Source organism: Vitis vinifera, chromosome 13 (genome assembly GCF_030704535.1).
Source record: "Vitis vinifera cultivar Pinot Noir 40024 chromosome 13, ASM3070453v1".
In the NCBI taxonomy this organism is placed as follows: Eukaryota; Viridiplantae; Streptophyta; class Magnoliopsida; order Vitales; family Vitaceae; genus Vitis; species Vitis vinifera.
In genome coordinates this window covers 3,955,788-3,972,500 of record NC_081817.1, presented here as the reverse complement: position 1 = coordinate 3,972,500, position 16,713 = coordinate 3,955,788, and positions in this window count along the sequence as shown.

The window sequence follows — 16,713 nt, the reverse complement described above, 5'->3', positions numbered from 1 at the left end:
GGCTCTATAGAAGTTTTCCCTAATAAAAGGACCATATAGGAGTTATTGGTTCTCCTTTCCCATCCCTAGGGTTGGAATTGCAGGTCCCGCAGTTGAACTCTCTTTTTCTTTCGATCTTCCTTCTTTTGAGCCAGGCCCAGTACCCTTAGCAAGGGAATTTGAAAGCCCCCCCCACTGAGCCAATAAGTCCATATGGCCCAGAAAAGAAAGAATATAAGGGCTAAGAGAAAGGAGATTAGAAAGTGTTCTTGAGGTTAACGAGCGGTAGCTAATAACTAGCAGTTCTAATAGTAATATCGTGCGTGGATAAGGGGTATAAGCGAGACCTTGTATAGGATGTATACCTTACCAACTTCATCCCCTGGATGAACCATTTATTGAAGTATGTATCCGTGGATACCTGTACTATTTTTAGCTTTTTTTTTAAGAAGACCTTTCATAACGAGCGTACTGAGCATAAGAGCTTTCGGGAGAAGAACTAATAGTAATAGGATGTATACCATTTCTCCCAATAGTAGGTAGGTTTCCACATCGAAGATTTTATGTAGTGAATGTAAAATAATAGGACTAGAACCCCGATAGAATTCTGCTGTTCTTCTACGGCTTTGAAGGCTACATTAAGGTTTCTCAGAAGCTGCTATCTCTGGATATGGTTCTTTAGCAGGAAGAGAAGGTGTGCAAACGCAAACACCAGGGAATCCATTGATAAAGGGAAAAGGAAGGATGTATTTCGAATATTTTAATTATTCCTCGTCGATATAATATCCCTATCTCTTCTAAAGAGCTAAACCAGTGGCAGGCCTTTTTCAAGCGTATAAGCAATTTAGTAAGCTAATAGAAAAAATCTGTCCTTAAGTGATTAATGCTACACTCTTTGAAAAGTATTCTCTTGAATAGTCTACCTTTCATGCAAAGTAAATATACTTAGAATCTACTAAGGTTAAGGGCCAGCCCCTCCATATAGTTTCCTCACTTCACCTGGCCAATCAGAATAAGTAGTAGTAAGAAAAGTATAAGTTCCAACAAGTGTACCATCCTTTACCGCAGTCCCCTTTCCATTAGTCACTTAAGCAAGCCAGCTAGGTAATTTACCAAGTCCTTTCCATTAGTCACTTAAGCAAGCAGGGTCAAAAGCTAGGGAGAATTCCTGAAAAGAAAAATAGGTTAAGTCCAAGTTCCTATCGATGGAGTTGTAGTTGAAGTACTTCTTGCTGTGAGCACTATAGATAATTGATTCTTTGGTAATAAGATAAAATTCTATGTCTGATGGGGCTATGGTACTCTCCATCAGTCTTCGTATCATCATTCGTAGCATCCCATTTACAGGTATGGGGATAAAGTGAAATCACTTGGTGCATTGAGTGAGGGCACGATGGATAGAGAATTATTTTTGGCAGTGAGATTGAGCAGTGAAGGAGTAGGGGGACTAGGCTTGGGTTATAGGGTGAATTGGATTTTTTGTTGTATCTAAGAGGATTAGGAGATGAAGTGAGGTGGGTAGGATTGGTCGTGGGGGGTTGATCGAGGTTCAAGATGGGTATCAACATGGGGTGGAATATGAACCAATCTATCCTTTAGGTAATACCATGAGAATAAGATTTCTTTGCATTTATCCAAGATACGAGCCTAGGCTTCGTGACTAGAGTGGGTAGATGAGACCAAAGGAATTATGTGTTAAGAGGGAAGCCAAGATAGCGAGCAGGATAATTGATCTTAATGCATCCAAAAAACATATGCAGGATTGGAAGAAGATAATTTGTTGCTCATGTTGGTGATGCATCAAGATATCGTAAGGGATTAAGACCATAGAAGAGAGAATTGAACTGAGCTTTCCATGAGATCTAGTTGGTGGAAGAGAGTTTAGAGGGAGCTGAGTAGTGGCATTTATGGTGATAAGATAAAAGGATGTGGTGCAGGGCGGAGCCACCTTGTGCCAGGTGGGACAGATGCCTCCCCATATTTTGGAAAAAAAATATGAATATGTAGGAGTAGGGAAAAGGGATTTGATCCATTGATCTAAGATTTTGAGTAAAAATGGACAGTTACCATTATTAGATTATACTAACATTTGTAAATTGTTATGTTCCCCCTGAAATAAATTTCAAATCATGCCCCTTAAGCTTCCTTTCTAGCTCCACCACTGATGTGGTGGCAGCAGTGGAGACAGTGAAGATGGTGATTCCGGGTGAGTTTTCAACATATCAAAATCCACATGAAAAAAAGAGAAAAAAAAAGGTGATTGAGAAAGAAATAACCTAGTTTAAGTGATTATGGCTTTGATACTACATAACTATAAAGATTTGAGAAAACATTATATGCCTTCGTTCCACTTCACCCCACTCCGGCATTTGCCTATTTTTCTCCATATGTATCTTTCACTCCATATGAGACACACTACAACAAATCCCTTGACTTAAGGAATTGGAATGGGATAAAGTTAAATCAGATCCCTTGACTTGATGAACCAAATGGAGTTTCTAACAAAGAGATTCAATTTTCAGCATATATCAGGGGTTATGCTTTTTATTCTCGAAATTAATCAGGATCCAAAATGGAGGGTGAAGAAGCTTAATTTTCTTGAGGTTAAAATCTGGGATTTTGGACATTACATAGTTGCTTGAAATAAATTTTTAGCGCTTTTTTTAATCATATTATTTCTGAAGTTCACAAGATTTTCACATTGGAGTAGCATAGAACCGAGTACCATTCCCAGACAATCTCTCTCATTGCATTCTGAACAATTACAGTGGAAACAAATCAGAGTAACTTTAAAGCAGCAATTAGGAGCCTCCTGACAATTTTTAATACTAAAGGAGCATATGCCTTGTAGTTGTATCTCAAAGCAATTCTCCTGTAGAGCGTATAGAACTGCGTTGGATTTTATTACAAAACACACCACATGATGGACCTTCTGTTTATTTAACGAAGCAAGAACTAAGATGTATGAAACTAGACACTTGAGTCATATACATAAGCGACTATGGGGCTCCTCGCTTTGTAAACCCCATCATCCCATACCAAAGAGCCTGATATTACAGGGTTACTTAGTGCTGCCACACCAACAGTGACAGTGAAGGTTTGTGTCTCCCCAAGGGATTTGAATGAAAGTACACCTGGTTCAACTTGGATACTGAGTTCTGGAGGGCCAACCACAATTGCCTTGTAAGTTGAGACTGGTGATCCGACGTTTGTGACAGTTCTAGTGAAGGTGCGAGTAACTCCTGCCCCATGCTCAGTAGATACAGCAAAAGAAGGGTAGTTTAAATCCCAAACAGTTCCATTTGTGGCTGCAGAACAAGTGATGTTTTCTCCGGTAACAAGCTGCAACTTTGTATCGTTATAGCCTTGCCCACACAAAAACTTGACGTAATCTGCCTCACCAACATCATATACCAAACCAGGATTTGCAGCCTGTAGGGGATTTAACTGACCTGCCCCATAAGCAAACTCTAGGTCGGTGTTTCTTTCAGCACTCATGGGAGAAGCTGCCAATAATACGGGTTCTTTTAATACTTGGAACAAGATACTCTGCCTTCAAATTTTAGTTTGATAAATGTCCACAGATTATGGATGAAGCCCTTACCAGTTGTCATTAAGGCAGACTTGATAGCAGCAGGAGACCATGTTGGGTGAAATGATTTAACGTAGGCAGCAGCCCCGGAAGCATGTGGACAAGCCATGGACGTCCCTGAAATGATATTGTATGGAACTACTCTTGTATCCCCTGGAACTCCTGTCAAACTTGAAGCTTCTGTCCATGCTGCTAGAATGTTGACTCCTGGGGCGGCGATGTCAGGCTGCAGAGTTACAAGACATTGCAACTAATTAAGAAAGAAGTGGGTACACGAAGGAAAGATCCAGAGGAAATTGAATATCTGAGTTACACTGAGAATGTCACGGGTAATAGGGTTTGGGCCTCTCGACGAAAACCAAACTACAAACGGTGCCAATTCATTTTTAGCCTCGGTGGTCTTCTGTATATTCGCAGTTGGTGTGCTGTTTACAGAGGAAGAAGTGCAAGAAAATTAGTATGATCTAAGCGTTATCCATAGTTTCACAAAGAATAATAATCAAATTTCTTGAAGAACATGAATTTGAAGAGTACCTAGTTGAGTTTATGTACTCATGAACGTCGCTAGTATAGTTGGAGTCCAAGCAGGATGTAGGTAAGGGGAAAGCGAAGGACAAATCTGTGTAGCCATCACTTGGCATTACAGTACCTACTGCTCCAGCACTCATTGCTCCCACCCCATCACTCAACGCGTCACAGAGTACAATTTTACCCGTTACCAGAGACATGTTCAAGGAGCCCTCGTAGCAATACCTACATTTCATGATAAAATTTGTGCATTTTCATTCTTCAAATAGTACTATACTTTACTGAAGCTTTATTTAAACGGGCTTCCATAAACTTCAATGAATACCCCTACAGATTTCACATTTTCACCTGGAATAAGATGCATCAGATCCTGCTGACGTGTTTGGCGCATCTCCACCATAAATGAGAGGGACCATATCATTCATCTCGAAAGTATTTAGAGGGAGTTCTCCCTACATGTGTAAACAAGAGGTCAAGATAATTTGGGAAAGGACAATTATGGTCAATGCCTATCTCAGATGTGAGATCCCTTCAGTAGATATTGTGGTCAATGCCTATCTCACCTCATAAGTCATGTTGTTTCCTAAGTGCAACGCGGTCAGAAACTTTCTGTCAATGACGCTAGCAGCAACTGAGAGAGACCAAGGCGAGAAATTTGTGATAGAAGCAGGATCAGGACCCGAATTACCAGCAGAATTAGATGTGAGTATCCCATTCTTCATGGAATGGAAAGCTCCAATCGCAATTGGATCTTCAAAGTAGTCCCGAGGAAAGAATCCCCCAACTGAAAGAGAAATTATATCGACTCCATCCGCAATCGCATCATCAAATGCTGCGAGGATATCAGCATAGGGACAACCACCTGCCCAACATATCTTATACACTGCAATGCGGGATGAAGGAGCCCCTCCTCGGGCTGTTCCTGCGCCAAGGCCCAGTAAGCTTGCCCCACTAACTACGTTTCCAGCTGCTGTGGATGCAGTATGTGTCCCATGGCCTTCTGAATCCCTTGGTGATGCAAAATCTTCTGGGGGTACCTTTCCATTACTTCTGTAGTATCTAGCTCCAATGATTTTACTGCAAAGTATTAAAGTTATTGTTAAGCAGCATTGGGGTCTCTCTATTTTTCTCGTTAGTATATGTGGGTAGATGATTTACTTGTTGCAAGTGAAATTGGATGAGGTTTGACAAGTGCCCTTCCATTTGGTTGGTGGTGGACCAAACCCTTCATCACTGAAACTAGCAGACTCAGGCCAGATCCCAGTGTCCAGCATTCCAACAATAATGTCACTTTCAGTAGTTGTTCTATTGGCTTCCATGGGGAAGCCGATGAAGTCCCATGACCTTGTGGTAAGGAGTTTCTTCATTCCATTTGGGAACACAGACACAACCCCGTCCATGCCTGGATATTCAAAGTTACAATCAGGTTGACAAACAAATATAGGACAATTTAAGATAATATATAATTCACCTACTGGACAGTTTCTTCGACTCCTCCTCCGTCAACTTTGCCACAAAACCGTTGAAGCTCCTCTTGTAGCTATGGAGTAGATATTCGGACGCACTATTGTTGATCAATGCAATCCATTAGAGAAGTTAGGCCAGTAAAAAATCTTCATTCTTGATAGATTTTCCATTGTGTATTTTCTTTTCTTTGTTCATATTCTATGTGTAAATAATATACTTTTCCCAAACTTTCTTTCTGAAAAATTTATCCCCATTCTGTAGTCATGGTAAATTAAGTTTGACTTGCCCTTCTGTGGGCATGCGAGCTTAAATTTGTTGTCAATTTGATAAAAAAAAAAAAGAAAAAGACAAATTTCAAACAACAAAGTTGAATGGCGAAGAACAGTGATAACTGGTATATAAAATATAGGACTCTTACTTAAAAAGTATGAACTTATCTTATACTTTTAAAATTACTTCAATTTTTTTTTAAATTAAACAAGAAATGTACCAAAACCCGACACATGATTTATTTTATATTTTTTTCGTTAACAAGAAAAATACCAGGCTTGAAGACCAAAGGGAAAAGAAAAATCATAATCACAAGTCCAACCAGGAATTTCCTTTTTCAATCCTTGGTCTTCTATACATATTGAAGAATTTTCAGCAAAAAGCTCAACGCAAATGTGATCACGGGATCCAATTCTATTTTCTTTAACATTTAAATGTCAGTTTTTATTTTATACTAAAAACAATTCAAGATAACTTCTCAGTTTTGACTTTAATTAGAAAGTGAATTGGAGAAGTCAAGTTTAAGAAGCAACATTGATGCCATGAGGCAAAGTCAGAGAACAAGAAGCAATACTATAATTAGTTTTGTATTAATTATATTATTTTTTGAGGTATAAAATATTTTAAAAAAATTATCCAACTGAAGCTTAAAACGATTTTTATCCTCTTAATAGCCTATTAAAAAATTCCAGTCTCACATTGTGGTGCTCCTAATTTTTTAAGAAGTTTGAGATCATAATTTATGGAGGAAAGCAATTATAAATCATCTTTGGTGTGTAAGAATGCTTATAACCTGCCGGTGACTTGTCGAAGTATGTTAGCGTGAAGGGATGACACAGACACTTGACCTTTTGGAAGGTCACCCATGTACACAATGTACTCCTGCAACCACAAATTAATTCCCATATATCCGTCAGTTCTACTATAGAACGGTTGTTTCCCATGCACCATTTACATGCATCGAGACTAATAGATTTTTCTAGCAATAAGAGTAAGTTGATCAAACTGTTACTCAAATAAACACAGTAATGATCACAAATACAAAAAAAAAAAAAAAAAAAAAAAAAAATATTCGGGAGAGATTATCTGCCTTTCGATCTTTATCGGTTGCTCCACTGCAGCTAATAAGCAGAGTGCAAGCGAGACTAATCAAGAGAATCCATCGAAGAGGAGATGCCATACTGCCCATTGGAAGGGGGTGTCCCAGAAGCTTGAGGGGCAAGTGCTTGTATTTTCATGGAAGCTGCCTGTTATAGGAAATTGACCCAAGCCTCACCTCATTGGGTTCTCAAACTATCATTGTCGACTTCGCCAACAATGATTACAGTCCAAAGCCAGGTAGCTCTAATGCTGAGGGCGTGGATTTTATTTTACTTTATTTCTTGTTATATATTAATGTAGCTCTAATGCGGATGTATCCAAGCCTAGTTTCAAGCGCATCTGATAAACAATTGCAACCAAAACTTCCATTTATTTGTCTCATATAATTGGAGTTAGATTAAATTTCTTTTTGAAGGATATGTTTGAGATGAGTGTTGTCCATCACGTTCTGTGTACAGAAACAGCAATCTGGGTCTTGCACAAAAGCCAATTAAATGACACCTCTTTTATTGTTTTAAAAAAAACTTCGTATGGTTCTTCAATGTCACGATCAACTTACTGTCATGCATTCATTTCTGTCTTATAGTTCCATAATTCCAATGTTTTTGGTGTATATATATGTTCTGGAGTATATTATTTCGAATCAGACACAATATGCTTCTACTTTACTAGGTATTAATTGTTGTGATGTTCTGTCTTAAAGTTCTTGACAAGATTAGATTATTAGCATAGGTAAGCAGTAGTGTCAAATTGGGTAGCACGAGGTTTTTGCCTATAAAAATGTGAACTATGAATATACAAGTAAAGGGGAATGATTGAGAAAATAAGTTAGAGATTTGTTTTTAGGAGTAGGAGTAGAAGTAACATAGTTTTTAGTTGTAATCTTTCATTTTTTTTTTCTTTTTATTGCCTTTCTTAATTTTTAATTTAATGATTTTTTTTCAATATATTAATTTCAATCTTTTAATTTCAATTTCAGTTTCACATTTCTCATTTTTGTTATTATTATTAGTTTTGTATAGGTTAGGTAGTATTTACCACTCCGAAAGGAGAGAGAAGCTGGGGTCTTCATATCTTAGTTCAACTCACCGTTGGTTTATTAGTGCCCAGCTTAAAATAATCTTACTGTTGACAATGGCTAGAATAATCAAAAGGAGCAACCATGGTGAGAAAAGGATATGTTGCATTAATTAGTTGTTAGGGCCACAAGTCAAGCAACCTTGGCAACATATTTGTGCTTCATGACAAAGATTCTATAAACGAAACACATGCATTTTAACATGAGGAGGAACCTATGTAAATCATTTGATTGCAAGGATGTAAAAGAGAGAAATTGGACCTGAGTTGATCTTTGTTGAGATGGTTAATATTCATGTCAATTGGAACCTCTTTGGTATAAACCCTTGGCTTGATCCTAAAATTGATTACATAGGTTCAGAGCCTTGTTTGTGAGTTGAGCTTGAGAGAAGGAATCTCAATGAATTTCTACTTTTGGATTTTGCTTCTCTTTAATTTTTTTAGTTTTTAAGTTCCTTCTTCTATCATTTATAAGATCATTTTTTGGGCTCCCAACTAGCATTAACACCTCAAAAACCCTTACCATCAGAATTGTTAATCTAAAGTTTTCTATGGAGACGACCTAATCACTGTACAATTGTTAGTTCTTTTTTTCTTTTGCTTCAAGAACTAAAAGTTTCAATGAAAAATCTGGTTTAATTTCTTTTTGTGAGCTCCCATTATATAATATTATTTTTATTTTTAAACTAGAAATAACTATTGAACCGCATGCCAAAGCTTATGTAAATGAACTTGCTATACTTGGAGTGCCAATGGATGAAGAAGATTTTACTGGGAAAATCCTTGATGGTCTCAGCAATGAATACTAAAGAACTTGTTCGAGCTATGCAAGCCTATGAAACTCCAGTCATGTTTATGGAACTACATGAAAATTTGTTGAATTTTGAGGCCTTTTTGCAAGCTTCATCACCTTAACCATCTTCTTTTCCAGCCGCTGCAAATTTCTCAATCGAAACACCACTAGGTGGCGTCCTTCCACTATTGCTAACAACCCCATGGGTTGGTGCTCGTCACCCTTTTTGCCTACCCACCATTGCTGGCTACACTTAAACCGTGGGGAGACTGCCTTCCACCTCGACCATACCTTGGATACTACCAACTGTGTGGCACTTAAGGCCGTAAGGCAAATTAGTGCCTCTTTTTTTGGTCCACCGTAATACAACTAACTTCTTTTTCCTTGGCCTCAACTCTAGCTTCCTTGGCACCATGACAAACTTACCTTTGAGGATTTTTGCTAGTGGTCAATGTTAGAAATATAGAATAATTGTATTCTATTATGTGATTAAAAGAGTATACATCAGTGCCTTTATATAGGAGACATGTATGTGTAGTACAAGGGTGCAGTACAAAGGTGTAGTACAAGTGCAGTACAAAGGTGTAGTACAAGTGTATAGTACAAGTACTATACAAGTAACCTAACTGGGCCTAGAGCCCACAATACAATATACTTTAACAGCCCCCCTCAACTTCAAGGTGGATGTGAGACCAACTTGAGGTTGTCAACTAAATCACGAGTGCGTCTCTTAGGAAGAGACTTGGTGAAGATATCTGCAAGTTGATCTTTGGAGGAGACGGAGAAAAGCTTAAGAGCACCATGGAGAAGATGATAACGGATAAAATGACAATCAATCTCGATGTGTTTAGTCCGTTCATGAAAGACATCATTGTGAGCAATATGAATAGCACTCTGGTTGTCACAATAAAGAGGAGTAGCAGAGGAGGTGGATACACCCAAATCCTTAAGAAGCCATCTTAGCCAAAGGAGCTCAGATGTGGTATCAGCAAGGGCACGATATTCTGCTTCAGTACTGGAGCGGGCCACAAAGGTTTGTTTCTTACTTCGCCAAGAAATCAAAGAAGAACCAAGGAGGAAGCAATAACCTGTAGTGGACCTGCGATCAGTAGGATCTCCTGCCCAATCAGCATCTGAGAATGCACGGAGTACAAGAGGAGACTGAGCTGAGTAGAAAAGGCCATGAAAAAGAGTACCCTTCAGGTATCGAAGAATGCGCAGAACAGCAGCATAGTGAGTTGATTGTGGAGCAGACAAATACTGGCTCACCTGATGAATAGCATAGGAGATGTCTGGACGAGTAACTGTGAGGTAAACTAAGCTGCCAACCAATCGTCTATAAAGAGAAGGATTAGACAATGGTTTCCCCCCCAAGGGTGTCAGATGCGCATTAAGTTCAACTGGAGTGTCAACTGTTTTGCTGTCAGTGAGCCCAGCTTGAGACAACAGGTCAGAAGCATACTTGGCTTGAGTAATATAAAGACCATCTGTGGAATGAGTAATTTCAAGACCCAAGAAATAGCTGAGATGTCCAAGATCTTTCATCTCAAACTGCTGACTGAGAAAATCCTTGAGTTCTTGAATGCCACTAAGGTCATCACCAGTTATGATCATATCATCCACATAGAGAAGAAGCAAAATAGTGCCTTTATCAGTACGACGAAGAAATAAGGCAGAATCATATGGACTGGCGGTGTAACCCAAGCGAAAAATAGTGGAGCTGAACTTGGCAAACCAAGCACGTGGGGCTTGTTTGAGACCATAAAGTGCACGTCGAAGATGACAAACCTTGTTTGATTCAATAGAGAGACCAGGAGGAGGTTGCATATAGACTTCTTCACTCAGATCCCCATTAAGGAAGGCATTTTTAACATCCATCTGAAAAAGATCCCATTTACGAGCAGCAGCAACAGCTAAGAGAGCACGAACAGATGAGATACGAGCAACTGGAGCAAACGTCTCTTCATAATCAATCCCATACTCTTGTGTAAAACCTTTGGCAACAAGACGAGCCTTATAGCGCTCAACGGATCCATCAGAGCGAGTCTTGATCTTATAGATCCACTTACAACCAACCACAGACTGTCCAGGAGGGAGAGTAACCAGGTCCCAAGTATGATTTTTGGTTAATGCATCAAGTTCCTCTTTCATTGCAATCTGCCATAAAGGGTCAGTAGAGGCCTCACGATAGGTTTGAGGCTCGTGAAGTGTAGCAAGGGCAGTGTAACAATGATAGTCAAGGAGGTGTGGAGGAATGGATCTTACCCGGGTTGAGTGGCGAGGTGGAATGTCTTGTGGAGGATCTTCAGGCAGAGCAGGAGCAGGGGACCCAGGCTCAAAGTGGGGTAGCTCGTGAATAATCTGTTCATCTGCAACCTGTCTAGGAGAGGCATCAAAGATATCTGGAGAGAAGTCTAAATGAAGATCAAGAGTATTTGCAGAAGACTCATCGGGAAAGATTTCTAAAACAGAGGAGTTAGTCAAGGAAGAACGAAAGTGAGAGAGTTCAACAAACAATCGATGTTCCCAAAAGACAACATTACGAGAAACGCGAAGACGATGAGAAACAGGATCATAACACCTATACCCCTTTTGAGTTTCGCCATAACCAAGAAAACAACAGAGTCTCTAGATCGAGGCTCAAGTTTGTTGTGCTCATGAGGCTGAAGAAGAACAAAACAAGTGGATCCAAAGGAGCGAAGGTGATGATAGTTAGGGGGTGACCCAAAGAGACGCTCATACGGAGTCTGATTATGGATGACAGTACTTGGAATGCGGTTAATTGCATGAACAACATGAAGACTGGCTTCACCCCAAAATGGGGCAGGAATTTTGGCAGAAAGAAGTAAAGCACGAACAGTGTCAAGAATATGACGAAGTTTTCTTTCGGCTCGACCATTTTGCTGAGAGGTACCTGGACAGGTTAGATGATGGATAGTGCCATAGGAATGTAACAGAGCTTGAAATGCATGTTGAGTATATTCAAGAGCATTATCAGATCGAAAGGTTTTGATACGTTTGGAGAATTGAGTTTCAACCATTTTTGCAAAGTTGCTATATATTGATAAAATTTCAGAACGAGATTTCATAGGAAAAATCCAACTATAACGAGAGTAATCATCAATAAAAACAACAAAATATCGAGATCCACCAATACTAGCAACAGGAGAAGGTCCCCAAACATCAGAATGAATTAACTCAAAAATACTTTTAGAAATGGAGTCACTGTTATTGAAAGGCAAAGCTGGTTGTTTTCCTAACTGACATGAAGTGCAATCAAAATTGTCTTTAGACACAGAACCCAACAGACCTCTAGACACTAACTGTTGTACCCGAGAAGATGGTGCATGACCAAGACGAGAATGCCAAAGCGCAAGAGAAGGTAAGGAAGAAACTGCAGCTGTTGCAGCAGCAACAGAAACAGGAGCAACAGGTGGAAGATGAAGATTGTTCACGGGAAACATACGCCCAACTCTAGGACCGGTCCCAAGCTCCCGCCCCGTCCTCGGATCCTGTACAATACACCCAGAATAGTAAAAAATAAGGCGATAACCTAGTTCAGCTAATTGTCCCACAGAGCACAAATTATAGGATAGGTCAGGTACGTGGAAGACTCCAGGAACAGAAAGGGTAGAGGTTGAAACAAAACCTAGACTATTTCCATGCATGGTGGAGCCATCGGCTATATGAATATTTAGAGGATGTGGTGCAGGGTCAAGGTTGGTGAACAGGGATGAGTGAGGTGTCATGTGATTGCAGCAGGCAGAATCAAAGAGCCAAGTTTGAGACTTACCAGGTAGAACAGATAAGGCAGTGGAAAGAGATGCATTACCAACCATACGAACAGCCTGAGCTATGATCTCCTGTAGTTCAGTGGAAGAGAGGTTGATAGTAGATCCAGAAGACTGGGACGTGGAAACCGTTGGCGGAGTAGGTGCAGTATTAGCAACAGCAGCAGTAGATTTGTTACGACGGTAACAAGTCTCAATGGTGTGGCCAGGACGCTTGCAATAGTTGCAGAACTTCTTGTTGTTTTGCTTGCGACGATTGTTAGAGCCAGAAAAATCACCTAATTGCTGAGGTTGCTCTATGAGTGGAGTAGATGGAGTAATAGCCAAAATATTGAGCTTATTCTGGGCTTGAAGGGTTGCAAGACGAGCTTCTTCTCTAACCAACTCATTCACAGCAGTATCAAGAGAGGGAGCAGGACTGCGATTTAGCAGCTGACCACGAATGGGCTCAAAGTCCTTGTGAAGTGACATCAAGAATTCATAGAGGCGAAATTCATCTCTAATGGAAGCATATTGTTGAGCATCTTTTGAGCATTCCCAAATTGGATCAGAAAGGTCAATTTGGTCCCAAATGAACCGAAGCTGATCATAATAGTCATTGATGGATTGCCCCGGTTCTTGCCTGAGTTGATGCAATTCAACCACTAACTGATATTTCATGGATCCATGAGTAGTGGAGTACCTTTTGGTCAACATATCCCATGCAGATTTTGCATCGTCAAAGTTGCCCAATAGGTTGGAAATAGAGGGAATGGAAGTGTTCCGGATCCATGTGAGAATCATGTGGTTATGACTATCCCATTCAATCATGCGACTAAGAAAGACAACATCTTCTTCACTTGCTCCTTTGACAGGAATAGTCATTGCACCAGTACAATAATGCCAGAGCATGCGGCTCTTAAGAAAACTACGCATAGCTTGAGACCAGGATAAGTAATTTTTAGTCCCCTCCAATACAGTATGGATGGGGCGAGGAAGAAAAACATCCTTCTTATCCATTTAGGGACACAATAGGCAAAAAAACCGACTGCAGAAATGAAATCTATGCGAAAAACTGAGTAAGGAGAACCTGGCCCGGGAAAAAGTCAACGAGACGGTCAACGGTCAAAGTCAACGCTCGGTCAACGCTCAAAGTCAACGCTCGATCAACGGTCAACGGTCACCTCTCGGTCAACGGTCAACGTCGGTCAACGGTCAAAGTCAACGCTCGATCAACAGCTGGTCACCGGTCAACGGTCAACAGTCAACGACTGGAGATGACGTCAGCAGATCAGTGGATGCTGACGCAGCTAGGGCTGACGTGGCAGCGCGTGGAGGCCTGACGAGCTAGGGTTGACGTGGCAGTGCGTGGAGGGCGCGTGGGGGCGTGTGGAGGCACCGCAGAATCTTTGTGCGGCGCGTGGGGGCGCGTGCGGTCTCTGATGGCGGTGAGATAAAATGTGTAGATCGGCGCTGGACGATCTCAGTGGTACCTTCGAAAGTGAAATCGGAGCAATATTCGCAGCGGTGATGCAAAGGGCAGTGGTCTGTGCAGTGTGAGACTTCTTAATGACTGCGGTTGCAGGTCCGGAACCCAGGGATGACGACTGGATGACGTCGGAGGTTCAACGGCAAGAGGCTACAGCGACAGTTGTGATGGCGGAAGCGCTTAGTGAAAAAAAAAGGAAGTCACACTAATGAAGACAAGACTGCTAAGAAGAAAAAAAAAAAGGTCAGAGCAGTGGCTCTGATACCATGTTAGAAATATAGAATAATTGTATTCTATTCTGTGATTAAAAGAGTATACATCAGTGCCTTTATATAGGAGGCATGTATGTGTAGTACAAGGGTGCAGTACAAAGGTGTAGTACAAGTGCAGTACAAAGGTGTAGTACAAGTGTATAGTACAAGTACTATACAAGTAACCTAACTGGGCCTAGAGCCCACAATACAATATACTTTAACAGTCAACATTAGCATGAGATTGAAGGATGACGCCTAAGTAAACTAGGTCATTAGGTGGATAGTGGGTTCTCTGTAGTGGGTCTAGGTTTGGTGAATTATGAGAGAAGGAATGCGTATACAAGATTGTAAAATGGGTAGGTTGGTAAAAAAGAGGCTTGTGTCCATGACCTTGTCTTCTTTTAAGGAAAGAGTGTAAAATGGGAATTTTAATTCCATAAATACAACATGATGGGAGACAAAGAGTTTATGGGACACGAATCAATGCAATGATAAGCATTATGTTCTATGGAGTAACCAATAAACACACAAGAACAAGAATAAGGATCAAGCTTGTGAGAAGTATAGGGATGAAGCCAAAGGTAACACAAGCATCCAAATACTCATAATTTGTGTAGTTTGGACTTTTTTTGAAAATTTCTTCAAAAGGAGTTTGGTTACCCAAAATTGGTGTTGGCATCCTATTAATGAGATAGGTTATTGTTTGAAATGCAGAAGACCAAAAGCGAAATGGCATTGAAGTATGATAAAGAAGTGCAAGTCCTGTTTCTATCACATGGAGATGTTTATGTTTAGTTGTATTGACAACTTAAGGTGTGTGAGGTGGTGACTTAAGATGTTGAATAACAAAGTGGGTGAGTACATGATTGCACCACCATTTGAATTAACTATTTGTATGGGGGTTTCAAAGAAATTTTCAATGGTTTTGAACCATTCAAATATGGAAGTTACATTAGATTTTTGTTTAGGTAGATAAAGTGATGTATATTTTGTAAATTGAATATTTCATATAACGATCAAATGAAATTATTGGTGCAAGACCCAAACATCTCTGTAAATAATTTCTAGTGACCCTGTACACAAGATTGATGAGGTTCCAAAAGGGAGTTTGTGAATGAAAATAAGATTTTTTTAATCAAAGGTGCATACAAAACATTGCTAAGTTAGAGAATGGTTGTGGGTGAATCGAGTATGGTAGAACTGATATGAGTTATAGGAATGACATTATCATTACCAATCATAATGTCCTAATTACCACTGTATTCAGAGTGCAGTGAGAGATTTTAAGATCAAGAGTTATGTGGTGGGAGCAATGATGAAAACATCGGTACTCACGGATATATCGGTACTTCGATTTTACGGATATATCGGAGATATATTGACAGATATTTTGGAAAAAAATATCGATAAACCTAAAATTGATCAAAATTTATAAAAATATAAGAAAAATTTCATAAAAATGTAATTAGAAGTATAATGATATTTTAAAGTTGTTTTATTAAATAATTTGATATATGTATAATATGATTTATCATATTTGATAATAATATCGTATGAATCGATAAAAATATGAATTTTATAAGTCTACATCTATTATTAAATTACATATAATATTATGATATTTGATTGTAATATATCTAATTTTAAAATATATATTAATATTAAAATTATGATTCATTTAATTCAATTATATTAAACAATATAAAATAAATTATGATATATGTATAATTTTTTAATATTTAATTAATTATTAATGATATTAAAAACATTATGAAGAAAATTATATAATTTTTATATTTTTGGTAATCAATTAAAAGAAAATTTTACATTTAATTATAAAATAATTATAATTAATTTGCTCTTTAAAATATTCTTTTAATATTTTTTTTATATAATGACTTTAACTATATATATGTTTAGTGCATATTATATAACAAGGGTAAGTTTACCTGGATGGTAAGTGGGTTGAACCTCAAGCCTTTTGGTTTTGGGTTTTTCCATGATATGTATATCGTATACACGATATACATATCACGATATTTTACTCCTTGGGTGAGAGGCACCCAAATCAACTATCTAAGTGAGAGATTTTGAAGATTAGGAGTTATGTCATTATGTGGTGGGAGGCATCCAAGTCAACTATCCAAGCGTCATGGTCTTCGGCTTGATCATTGGCCATGTAGTTGGCTCAAGGTGAGAAGTTTGGTGGTGGCTGTGAACGACATACCTTGGCACTATGACCAACTTTGTCACATAGTTGACAAAGATGTTGATTATTGCCATTATTGGTATGCCAGTAATGCTGCTAGGAATTGAAATTGCCTTGATTGGAGAATTTTGATTACCTTAAACATTTCTTTTGCCTTGATAGCAAAAAATATTTTTGTTGTTGC